Genomic DNA, 13,324 nt, shown 5'->3' with positions numbered 1-13,324 from the left:
CCCTTTTACACAATCCATTTTCCAATATATGACACCTCAATATTTGCGATTCGTGTCAAGTAGAACAGCTCAATAAGTGTGAAAGTATAGATAGTCGGGCGGCTGAGGTAATAACAGAAATTACACTGCACATACGACTGTGGTGCTTGTATGCCTTTTGGAGAGCACGCGAACGTCGCAATCAAATCACGTCGATTTACATTGGCGTGCATGTATTTTCCCTCTTCAACACCGACCTAATATCGTCGCCTTTAAATCGAGGCAAGTATAAAAAAAAAGAAGAAAAATCTTCGCACGTGGTTTGATTTAATCATTGCCGTATTTGATCTGCGCTAATGTTATTTGCACAGAGTTAGGAGCAGAGAGGAAAATCGTTTTTGCGTCAATTTGGAAAGTCAACTCGCCGACCTCTTGAATGAAAAAGCTTATAATTTCGTTTTTTGCTCAGCAACGGCCGATGTAGGTCGCATCTCCATAAAGCCGGGAGCATCATTTAAATTTGCGATGCAAATCTCCGAGTCTGTGCTTGACCGCGCGCCACTCGCATATTTCCACTCGAATTAAGGATAAAAATCTCGTGCTGTTGTGACAAGATGTACAAAAAAGATGTGCGCAGTGTCATTAGGTTTAATTGCAGTAAAGAATCCTATCCTCTCGGCGTGCATATCTAATGTGGGAGAAGAAGCTCCGGCGAGCGCTAAGTCATGTGACGACCGATAGTTATTTCGCAACAGACGGACGTGTAGTTTAATTGGATAGTCGTGCAGAACGGTGCAACTTGTTGACTTTAAAGCTCATGAGTTATTTTGTTGCAAGTGGTTGCAAGAAAAGAATAAGTTATTTAATAATTTGGAATGGAAAAAAAATTAATAACACATGACACAATAAATAATGAAGTAAAAAAAGATGCAAATTTTAAGATTAAAAAAAAAGAAGGGTAATTTTTCATTGTATTATATTAATTAAATAATAATATGTAATTTCAATATTAAGATCAAACTGTTGTTGACATCATATTAAATGCAAAAATATCTCCAAATTCCATTGAAACTATGGAGGCATTTTATGTAATTTACGTATTTTTAATTTGATCTTTAAAAAATTAATTCATTGTTTACATGTAAAAATGCATAATAAGTAAGAACAAATATTAAATAAATCAAAAAGAAATAAATTTATAAAATAAAATTATTTTAATATATGTTTAAAACTTATAACCATATTATAAGAATAAAAACCGTAAAATTAATTATTATATCTAATAGAAAATTTTGTCTTCTATGCATTATACATTAGCTATCCATATTTTCTTTCTTCTTCTTAAGTTGTACAATGTGTTTAATAAAATTGTCTATCTATCTATAATATAATATGTATAATCACTTTTTAATGAATTTTACATTGGGCAAGCCAAATTACTATATTATTTTTCATTTCTGACACGCGAATATTGTTAATATTTTCATTAAATTTTTTTGCAAGGCTTATTATAGTGAATTTGGAAAATCATTGTAGCTTATATTTTCAAATATAATTAGTTACTGGCTGAAAATTTTCAGTACAAATTGCAGGATTTGAAAATTTCATCTTTCATATTAAAATCAGAGCCTACTATATAAATTAGAAATAAAACAACTGAGAATTTTAATATCAAATTTTAGCGGCTTTTAAACCGACCATGTGAAATCAGTGTGGTGGTTTTGACGTAGCCGCACGCGGAAGTCTGTCTGCGTCTCGTCAATCAAATTAAGCCGGTTTTCATCGGTCGGCGCCGTCGGTGCACTTTTTGCCGGCGGGCGTGAATATCGAATGGAATCACATTCAGAGAGCAGAAATCCATCACGAGCAAATCATGCTCAGCGGTCGAGCGCAGTGATTAATGCGGCACGAGAGAGTTCGCCGACATTTCACCTGCCGTCTGGACCGAGCATAGGGGAAAGAAGAATTTTTTTCATCTGCCGGCGCAACGGCGAAACCAGTCTTGTTTAAAGAGGGGTCTGGAAAGCCGCGAGTGCGTGAAGATGCGGCATTGCCACGTCGACGGACCAAGAAAGAATCTCATTATTACTTGCAGCGTCTCCAATTATTCTGCAAATCAACGGTCGATTTTCTCTCTTAAATTTCTCACATGTGTTCCGAGGAAAGAAGTGGAAGCCTTGTTGGCTCTGGAAAAATATCGAGTTTCTCTTGCGTAATTGAAGAGCAAAAGGAGGAGGAGGGCCATATGGTGCGCCGCAGAAGTGACCCGCAGTCGCCTTTGCAGCAGAACTTTCCGAGGATTATTTTTCAAATGCGGGCTTCACTTCTGTCAAAGGAGAAATTCGGCTCATTTTGGGCAGGAAAAATGAAAGAGACGCAAAAGTTGAAATGACCTTTATCAGATTTTGTTAATGCACTTGGCGCCGAAACGGGCCGCAGAACCGAAAAGTTCAAGTTGGTAATGTGAGCTTTATTGCTCCGAGCAAGAGCAGACGGCAAAGTGCAGTTAGTTAAGCTTTTAAATCCGAAAGGACATCATTAAAGCTGATTTGGAGCAGTTGGTCTTGTCTCGAATTTTAACAACTGGCTAAGGGAGAGAGAAGGATTTTGAGGAGTTTATAAATCGTCACTCATGAGTTAATATACATAAACTTAAAATTGCAGAATGTTCCATAATTTTTTTTAACTTAAGAATACAAATTACTGGATCAAAACGCACTTTTCCCCCAAACTTTTGCAAAGGTTCTCTACGATTTAGAATAATTGGAGCAATAAAATAATTATTAATTTTTTTTTAAATTTACTTTTTTAAATTGAACAAAATTCAATTATCTCTTTCTACCTTTTTGTGGCAGATATACTTAAACGAATCCCTTTTCTGCGCGTCATCTTTCCCTTCTGCAGCAACTTTTCCCCCTGACAAGATTGAATTTGTTCGAAAGTGATGAGGTATGAACGTGAATCACATTTTTTTACCATACTTTGGCGAGCGGGCAAAGGCAAACTTTGATTTGTTCGCGCCGAGGTCGCCGGTCGGTCACTCACTCATGTCCAATAAACTCAATAACTCGCATTCACGCGAGTGTCAAAAGTTGCCGGACGGGGTGGAAAGAAAGTAAAAAAAGGTGCACTGGCCGGAGGCGACGCGTGCACCGAAAATCCGATATATATCTCTGCAGGAAATAATAAAAATAGTGACATCTTTTCTCCGTCTGCGCACCGCGGCGTGAAGTTAGATATCACATTTTGGGCCCGGCTGTATAAAGAAAAAGAAAGAAACCAATTATCTCGTGTTCAAACACCGTGAAGAGCAAAGGAAAATATTGTCTCTGTTTGCAGAGGGGGTCCAAATCTTGAGAAATCTCTCTCTCCAAAGCAGTTATTTTTCTCCACCTTTTCCAGAGCTAGAGTGACCTGTTATCTGCTTTTATTAGTTTCCGGCCGGCGATCAATTTATATACTTAAAGGGGACCGCTCTCCAAAAAAGATTCTCAAAACAATCTCTGTACAAAAACACATAAATCTGGAGCAGATCGATTTGGCACTCTCGGCTCAATTTCTTTCTGCCTTCCCCTGTATAGCCCGAGCTTAATTAAATAAGGCTGCGTGCGGCTCTTAAGGTGACTTGTGAGTAACGAAAGAGCGATAAAATTAATTCCCGACTAGCGTTCGGCGCCAAAAGGCTCGACGGCAGTAATTTTGTGGCCGCTTTTGTTTATGGGGGTGTCTGTTGCAGGCGCTCGGCTCGCACAGGCCAGCATCACAGAGAGAGAGCAAAGGGCTTTGCTGAGCTGCGAGAGTCGAGCGCAGCTAGGGCGACAAAACAAGGGCCAAATGTCGGTGTCAGCCGCGCTAATTCACGGACACAATGCACTCGGTGCCCATACATACACACACACGGCTGCAGAGAGAGACACCTATAATGTCACACCAAAGGCGACAGACACACTTCTAAACAGCATAAATTCCACCAGCAGGCAGGCCACTTTGGATTAAACGGCAGGGAGACGCTAATCGGTTGACAAGAATTATATACAGCAGGTGAACTTTCATTTGATTTAAAAAAATCGCTTTGTAACATAACCAAAACATTAAAAGATTTCAAATCTCTTTATAGTTGCTTTTTTTATATCATTTGTCAGAAAAAAATCAACAATCTATGCGTCACTATGTGTTAATTTAATTTAACAGCAAAGATAAATTTTAAAGCATAACAAATTTTTATTCATTACATTTTTGTGTTTCTTTTTTAAAATTTAAAATTTTATTTATTTATTATAAATTAAATAAAATAAAAACCATATGGATCATTTTCTTGCAACACTATATTAAATCAAAATATAATCTGATTATTAAATATTTGCTTATATATTTTTTATAAATAAAAGTCACGGTAACTGGGGTGATAATGAAATTTACATTACTCAACACTAACTTTTCCTCACTCTCAATTTCAATGTGGTTGGTATTATAGAAGCAAATGTTAAAAATACAACTAGTGAATTAGTGATGGAAACCTGATTTATGGATAGTCTCTTATAATTTAAATATCCAATTAAGATTTTTTTCTATTCTCTGTTTGTTAGTCCACAGTCTAAACCTTAAAATGACCAGCAGTGCACACACTCGTATTTTTTATTATTATTTTCATTTCGACCCCAAATCGTCTTTTATTGCGTCCAGAGATCAAACAATCTGGCCAAGGGGGAGGGTTACGGAGGGTGTCGTTACACCAGCTAATTGCAAATCCCCATCCGTTTGGCACCGACGAAATTTCATTTCGCCACCGTGTGGCCGTAAAAAGGAGAGGAGCAAATATTTTCGCACACACATACGCACTCTGGTATACACACAGTGAAAAGAACAAAAAGCTGCTGGGCGCAAATTAAATTTGCTGCGCTCTCGGCTGCTTTTTATTACAACGGGGCGGCGCGCATTATCAAGTTTTTTCATCATCGCGCGCCCTGCTTTTTAATGAATCTCACCTACACGGCCCACCGCGATAATGTAATTAGATATAACCGCGCCGTTTCGTTAAAAAATATGGAGATTTTTTTAAATAAAGTCAGAATTTCCATTGGTGCGAAGCATAAATTTATGTATAATTATTAAAGGTGATTACGCGAGTCATTGTGACGAATTAATCTCCGGCCCACGTGCATCCTCCCAGCCGAAACAATTACAATTGTTTCAAACCAGCTGCCATCGTCCACCTTTCCTTTCGGCGCGGGGGCCACGAAAGCCAGCTGTGCGACGTGAGCTTTCAATGGATTCGTTTGTGCAGCGCCTGCCATGGCCGGCGCAGCCAGTTTTCGGCTCGGGTGCTCTTTACTTTTTTTTGTTACAGAAGAGGGAACGAAATTAGTCAGCTATTACACCTCTCGAAATAGAAATATACGCCAGGAATTAATGCCGAATTTATACCACACCTGGATTTTTCCCCGAATCCGACGAGAAGCAGCTGAATTTTGTAATGTTGTGATGTGTCATTGTGATAATATAGACCCACAACAAAACCATCAATGACCCTGGTTGATTCATAATTTTATATTTCCAAGTTTTCCTCCACATTTTATGATTCACGCAGGTTTACTACTTTCATTATTTTGCTTTTTACGTTAAAAAATTAAATTAAAAGTCATCAACTGACGAAAGGGCCACTTATTGTTAGCAGTTTTAATTCAAATATTGTTTATTCCTTTTTTTATTTCAATATAAATTTTTTAAACCAAAATCAACATACTTTAATTCATATTTTGCCACTCTCCCCTTTTTACGATCCCCAAAGCAAAAACCGCCATTAACATACACCAAAAATATGCGAAATTTGCATAAAAGTGTTAAAAACTTTACGCCCTGCGCAGTCGTAAAAAGAATGCAGCAGTCTCTTTTTCGTCAGCAGTCCATCAGGATTTCCAAACAAAGCACCTCTGCGGAGCCGAATTTAAAATTCGACGCCAAATGCAAATGGCCTCGTGTGCGTGATGATCAATTGGCCGATGTGCGCGAAATATAAATTAATTCCCAACACGTCCCGATCGTAAACGTGGATCACACTATATGTATGTAATTTCATTTTGCATGTCAGCGCGACGAATTAAAATTTCACTTGCGATGCCTAAAGGGGGGTGACGCATGCGACGAATCTATAAAATAATTTTTTCCCAGCAGATTGATTGATTGACCGTCCGCTGGGCGCGTGAATGAATCAATTCCGAGAGACTGGACAAGCAACTTCCTCCCTGATACAATAATTTTATGACTCATTAGCTCGTCGAATGGACTCGAAACGACTTTGACATCAATTTTATGAACGATGACGGTCTCCAGCCGCGACCAGAAATTGAATTTTTCAAGGTCGAAAGTTCGTTCCTTCACGCTTTTATATAATATTCCTTTTGGTTCTTTTTCTTCTGTGTAATGGCCTTTTCACTCTCTATGTAGCAGTTAATTGAATAAGTTTAAGTGGGCTCTTTCTTTCTCTCTCTTTTCTGATTATTTTCTTTCTTTCTTTCTTTCCTTCTCCCTTTTAGATACTCCATGCAAGCAGAGCTCTCGCAGCAATAGAATTTAATTTAATCTTCGACGAGAGCATTTGCAGGGAAAAAAGTAGAAACGCGCGCAAACCTTTTGAAACCAGGTGCTCTTTAATAAGGCTGATTGCATCATCCGACAGAAAAACACCATTCGGATTAATTAAATGCGGTCAAAGCCGAGTCAGAGCGTGTTTAATCAACCTTTGGAATGGAATGTTTCTGACGCTTTATACATTTCATTTCACTGATAAGAAGCTTTTGTGAAGAAAGAACCGTGGAAAGACAAAGACATTAATAAATTGGATAATAAAATGCAGAGGGACAAAAAGATAACTTATATTTTTTACATCCATTTTTCATTTTACTTGTTGAATTATTTAAAAAAAAAAAACGAAAAACTTGAGAATTATTTTAGATTTAATTTTTTTATTTTTCTATATATATATTATAGTCCATCTTTCAAATAATCAATGAACACATTTTTTTGCTCATTAAGTGTTTTTTTATATTTTATACATAAAATTCGACTCTCGAACTACACTTTTTGAGAGCCAATTTTTCTCCATCCTAATAAATTTGTCGCAGCCGAAATTTGGATGTTGCTGAGCTCGTTAAGTCCAATTTGTTTGAAAAGCAATTAAACTAATGGCGTCGCCCGTGGCTGGCGCCGCGCACTGCGTATCCAATAATTTTTTCCCCGTCGGACGGGTATGATTATTTATGACTTACATTCGAAACAACCCGCGACAAAGTACTTTTTTACAGCCGGGTGGATGTTGCCCATGCATGCATCTGCCCCTCGCCGAATAAAAAAGGATAGTATAAATATTTCGTTATTTCTTTTCTCTCTCATATGATTTCATGATGCTTTTAACAATTGCCAGAGCTTGACTCTGCACGAATAACATTCGAGACGCGCAGAGAGAAAAAGAGAGCCGAGCCAAAAGTAATGATCGTCATCATCATCAGCTCGCAGATAGAATTTCCTCCAGGCTGTTATTTTTAAGATCGTATAACCCCTTTCTTCTCTATCTCTTGTTCTTTCTTTTCTTTCGCACCACCCATGATTACACGCGCGGTTCAAGAGAATAATCCAAAAAGAACTCACCCAATTTGTGCTGCTGGCGATGGGCTGGTGTTGAGGAAAAAAATAATAATCCAAAAGGCGCGATGATCACCGACACTGACGATGCATTCACCGGAGCTGCCAACACACAGAGAGAAAGAAAAGCGAATTCAATTATTCTGCACGCCACTTTGATGGAAAGTGAGGAGAAAAAAGCAGAGGGATCCGCAAATTGATTGCTGCATGATTCTTCCGTTCGAGAAAGAAAGATAAAGCGGCAAAGAAGAGGAGCGACGAGGCTTTTAATCCAAAAGAATGATGCCGACAGACCCGGCGGACGAAGGTTGTAAAATTTGCTTCGTGCGGGAAAAGTGTAAGTGATAAATTGCGCGTTTTAAGTGTTAAAGGTGCTTCTGAACTGATTTGAGACTGGCATTTATGGTTTAAGAGACCTAACTTTTTCACTGGAGTGAACTAACTTTTCTTCAATCAACCCCGTTGTGCTTAACTAACAATTTACTCTCCATATGTTTTTTAATGTTTTGTGTATTTATTTATTATGCAACTATAAAGCCATTTCCTATTCAGAAAACAGAAAAAAATACTCTTGATTTAATTATAATTCATAATTATTCCCTTTCAGAATTCAATCAAGAATGAATCGTGTATTATTTAATTTATGAAGATGAGAGATAAGGTATAATAAGTAATTTAATTCTGAGATATTATTTAAAAACTTTTAAATGATGTTGGTTTATTTCTCTTTCTTACATTGAAAATAAATTAAAACAGCATTCTTCACTTGAACTGGGCAGGTGTATCAACTCTCCCTGTTTATATCTTGTAGATTAAGACGCAAATTTTTTTAGAATTTTAGAAATAATTTCACTTTTTTTCTTCAAATTTTCACTAATGAACAATAATTTATTATAACTTATTGTATAAGTTGCCATAAAAAATTGATTTTTTTTCCAAAATTGTTTGTAAACAATTTTCAACGAAACGAAACGCATCGCATGCTTGATTTAACAATCCGCTATTACAATTAATACCCCTGTTAAGGACACCCATTTTGGGATAGTTTCCAATTTCAAACTTATCCCTGCACCATCTAACCCTTTTGTGTTCCGAAACCTCGCCACCCCCGCACATTTGGCATGTAATTATCAATGCAAGCAGAGCGGCATTAATAACTAACTGGCTTGTTCTAGGAGCGGCAGAGCACAATCTTAATACGCTCTAGTGTGTGATGTGGCTTTTGCGGCGCGTTCAGCAAAGAAATTTCCCAGATGCAGTTTAGATTAGCATCAGAATGCAATTACGGGGCGGCTGCTGCTCCGAAATTCCCACACCACGCCCTCCCCTCTCAAGGGCACAACATCGTGTTGGGGTGGCCAATATAGCTCTTCTTGCATCTCGACTTTTTCGAGGAAAGGAAATGAAAATTGGTGCGGTGCATTTGCCGCGATTATGTTCGACGCAGTTCATTATTTAAATTGTCCCACCGTAAGTTTCGAATAATGTAATGAGCGCATAATAAACATGGGCAGCTGCTCCTCATAGTTTTATTGCTCTGGTGTTACAGAGAGACAGACCTACTCTGTTACACATTCGGAAACGCCCATCCTTCAACCCGGACCCACCCGCATTCAGTTTCGGTAAATATATAAATAATGGATCGCGCCGTCACAAAATAATTTACATGAATCAAATATGCGCCCCGTGTGTTGTGTGCAGGATCAAAAGAGTACAGCCGAGGGCCGCATCAAAAGTGTAGTGTTTATTGTGTGAAAGAAGCAGTTCCTTTATCAATGGCGGCCCAGTGTGTGCGCCGAGAGCACAAAAAGGGGTCTTGTTTACTTACTTTGGCCGATGAGGGAACTTTAGTACTTTTATAACGACAGGCCTTGCAAAAAGCACTCGATTGACTTAATGAATCAACGGCTATCTAAGTTAAAAGTGGTTAAAACGGACTAAAAACTTGAACTGTGTAGAAATTAACTTGAAAGTTTTAATCAGCCTGACATTTTAAAATTAATTTTAAAATTTAAAAAGTATGAATTTCAACAAAGTTTTTTCATTATTTAGGATAGGATTGTTTTAATTGTTACGTTTTTCAACTCCTATATTATGAAAGGCTTAAAATTAAATAATTTTTTTAAATGAAATTAGCCGGAAAAGGTTCAAGAGTCTAAGTAGGCCTGTTAGAATGAAAAACTGATACTTAAAGCTTATCCCCAGAATAAAAATAAGAGTAAATTTTAACTGAATATACGAAATAATAAATGAATGAAATAAAAATAAATAAAACCCTTGATGCATTATTCTATTAATGTATTTTTAAATTACGAAATAACTTTGATAATTCAAATTTAAACCCTATTTTATTTGAAGATGAGGCATATGTTTTCAGAAGTTCCTTGATCATTTCAATGTATCATAAATTTAATCTGACGGCAACATTTCACCCTTTTCCGAGAAATCAGCTTTGCGATTGTCAAAATTTGGTTGCCCCCCACACATGTTAGGGTAATATTTGCAGGTTGCGGTTGCTTTTTCGTTGTCAAAATTTGGCCGATGAATTTGATCAAAGCCTTCTGACGTCAGTCTGGCCAAGCGCATTCTGCGGCAAAACCAGAGGCGATTCCCCCGAGGCAAAATTAATAAACTGCCGCGCCAGGCGGAAAAACAACACAAAGAGCCTTCTTTGCTTTGCTCGCTCACTGCTCACTCGTTCACGCTCTGAAAGTGACGCAGCTCCAAATTAATCAGAAAAAAAGGGAAAAACAGAGCGCGGCATAGTGTCGTGGGAAAGACGAATCGCCGGTCGGGATTTTCTTGTTTTTCGAAAGAGAATGTTTATTTGTGGCCCATAAAAAGGTGCCGGTAAACAAGAAGGCAAACGCAGGTTGCGCTGTCGCGGTTGGAACAAAAACGCGAACCGTGTGTTGTGGCTCGAAACCTCAGACAGACAATAAAAGAAAATATTTTGACTGCATGTTTGAAGAGGAATGTCCAGAACTTGTTTACCTCTTGTCTCAAAAAAAAAGAACAAATTTACTACAAATTTTCTTCATTGGAGAAAAAATATTAGACCAAAAGCAGCTTATTTAACTGATTTAAACCCACAGAGTTTTTTTTTAAACCGCATCTTTAAATACGAAAAAAAATTCTTGTTAAAGCAGAGCGCAAAACATTTGTATTGAATTTATATACTTTTTTTTAAATAATGCTTTAATTAGTCTTCAATTTTAAAGTTGTCAACTAACAACTTTAACTCACTGGTGATAAAAAAAATACTCATTTAGAAAAACTTGATCATGCACTTTTAAAAAAAATAAGTTATTTACAAAAGCTGAGCTGATACCAAAGGTTGAAACGTTTTGAAATTTTAATTATTTGGTTGTCTTTCCTTACTAATTATCCTATTTGAAGTTCGGTCAGCTGATATTTTTAACAATTTTTAGCCATTCTTAAAATAAATAATTTTTTTATTCAGTTTTGTGCAATTTAGAAATACTTGATGTCAGAATGATTTTGAGTCACTTATAAGCAAAATCTTTATTAGAGGCTAAAAATTTATATCTTTTCAATTCTTTTGTGTGTTATCTATGCAATTTTCAGACGTGAATCAACAATGACACCAGAGAAGTTTCTTCGCCAATTTTGAAGTTGAACCTCTCAGATTTTCATCAGGTGGTGTATTTTTCTGAGAAGAACGCTCGGAGCGAACAATAAAAAGAGCAAGAGGAGAGAAACTAGTGGGAGGCGAACCGGTCGGTCGGTCTTTCTTTCTTTTCCTCGGCAGGTACAGCGATTTTAATGGCGGCGCGCTCACCTGAGAGCCGACGAAGGTCCGGTTCGCAGGTCGGGCTCGGTAAATCCGCACAGTTTGGCACTGACTCGGGCAATTCGCACTCACTGACTCACTGCATTTGGCTGCGTCGCGACGACAAACACTGAGCAGAAAAATAAGCACTCGCGCACGCTCGCGGCCGGCACGTACGTTTTGCTGGTCGCGAGTCCCGCCGTCGAATGACGAGAGCGTTTCGAGTGCTCGTTGCCTCCTCGCTCAAGCCTCGCTCGGCGCGCCGCGATCAGAGAAGGGAGAGTGCGCGGCGAGCAAGACGTGGCAACCCAGCGGCACAATCGCAACAACACGCCGCGCGGGGGCAGTGACGAATAATTGCGATTACACACGTAGATTACGTATACGTCAGATTGGACGACTTGTTAGACCGACACTAAAAAAGGACATTATTTGGCTCAAGTTCTCAATTAGCCACACTTGAATAAATTAAATCTTCAATTTAAACTTTGATGTTAAAAAAATTATTTTTAATTTACAAATTAATTTTCTTTAATATAAATTATTTCATTATTAATTGATTGTTTTAGTTCATTACATTTTTCATTTTAGCGAAAAAAGTAAATAATTATAACCCTTAATTAAAACATTCGAAATCATTAAAAAATCTCAAAAAATATAGCACAAGGTGTTTTCAAATTTACACTTTACTGCTGATCTCTCGAACAATTTTTTGTGTAATTTTTCATGGTCCAAAAATTCAACAATAGTTGAAAAATTCTTTCTATACTACTTTCCAGCATCTTCGAATATTTATTATTTTTAGAACTGTTCATAAAATCCTGATCTTTCTGATCAGTCAATTAATAAAAATTCTCTTTTATTAAAGTGTATAATTCAAATGGCATTTTCAGCATAATATTTTAAAACGTTTTCCAATAAAATTAATGTTATGTGTGTTAAGGTCAATCCAATAATGTATTTTTATGTCCATACAATTGGGATGATGAAGTTGATGTGGTGAAATTTTAGATAAATATGTAATAATATTTAAAAATGGTTTTAAGAAATAGAAGTAAAAATTCAGTTTTTAAGGGCAATCAGAGAATTCAACACGAGTTATTTTATCTTATTAATGCATTTCAAAAGAAATAAAATAAAGGAATAATAAAAGAAATTACCTTGGAAAATTTTACCCATGAAACATGCTGTGCAAAAAGTCCTTGTTCACAATTATTGATTATTCCACTTGATATTCCCGCATGCTGCGCGCATGCAACGCTCTCATTGTAAAATTACTCAATTCATTCTTATTATCTACTATCTACTTAGCATGTTAAAAGTGATGTCATGTACAGTGACGATATAGAGTGATCGCGCACCAAATGAAGCCGCCGTACATTATTATTCGCTTTATTATTACACCCGCCAATAAAACGATCCGAAGTGGCACTTTTCTGTTTCACTGCCCTCGCGTACGTCGCTAGAGAACAACGTACTATAGAGACGATGTGTGTTAGCAAAGCATACACGCAGCACTGCTTGTGTGTGTGCAAATACTTTGCCTATTGAGAATTGTACCGAGTATATATTTACATGTATAAGAGTGTGGGACGACCATAGAACACCACGGAGGAAATGCTATTCGCATATATGCCAAGTTATTTTATCCCCCAGCCTGCAATGAGACGTTCGTGCGAGCACAAAACTGCCGTACTTACTTTTTACTTTGCGCACTCATTCATTCCGGCTTTGAATTCATTGCTGCCGAGTGGTATAACAATAATGGTAATAATAATTCAGCAGCTTGAATGCATTTTCAATGCTCTGTATTGTTATGCGATTTGCTTGGATATTGTCACCGGCTGCTCTTGATTCGTCACGCGGATGGCGTGTGCATGCATTAAAAATATGCAATCTTCATTGTTAAGCATG

General features: G+C 37.3%; 1 protein-coding gene across 3 annotated transcripts in view; it reads right to left on the bottom strand.

Moving 5' to 3' along the window:
• Window positions 1-13,324, bottom strand: part of LOC132200328 (leucine-rich repeat-containing protein 24) — a 188,953-nt gene that overhangs the window by 54,799 nt on the left and 120,830 nt on the right. For 2 of the 3 annotated variants that reach the window (XM_059625721.1, XM_059625718.1), the window contains exons 1-2: window positions 11,420-11,638; window positions 7,624-7,719 (exon numbers count right to left, since the gene is read on the bottom strand). The gene's annotated coding sequence lies outside the window, so the exon portion shown is untranslated. Of the gene's footprint in view, window positions 1-7,623; window positions 7,720-11,419; window positions 11,639-13,324 lie in introns of those variants that run through there. The other variant, XM_059625720.1, reaches the window with a different exon arrangement.

This window comes from Neocloeon triangulifer, unplaced genomic scaffold (assembly GCF_031216515.1).
Source record: "Neocloeon triangulifer isolate White Clay Creek 2 clone unplaced genomic scaffold, ASM3121651v1 ptg000014l, whole genome shotgun sequence".
In the NCBI taxonomy this organism is placed as follows: Eukaryota; Metazoa; Arthropoda; class Insecta; order Ephemeroptera; family Baetidae; genus Neocloeon; species Neocloeon triangulifer.
This window is presented reverse-complemented; position numbering and strand designations above follow the sequence as displayed.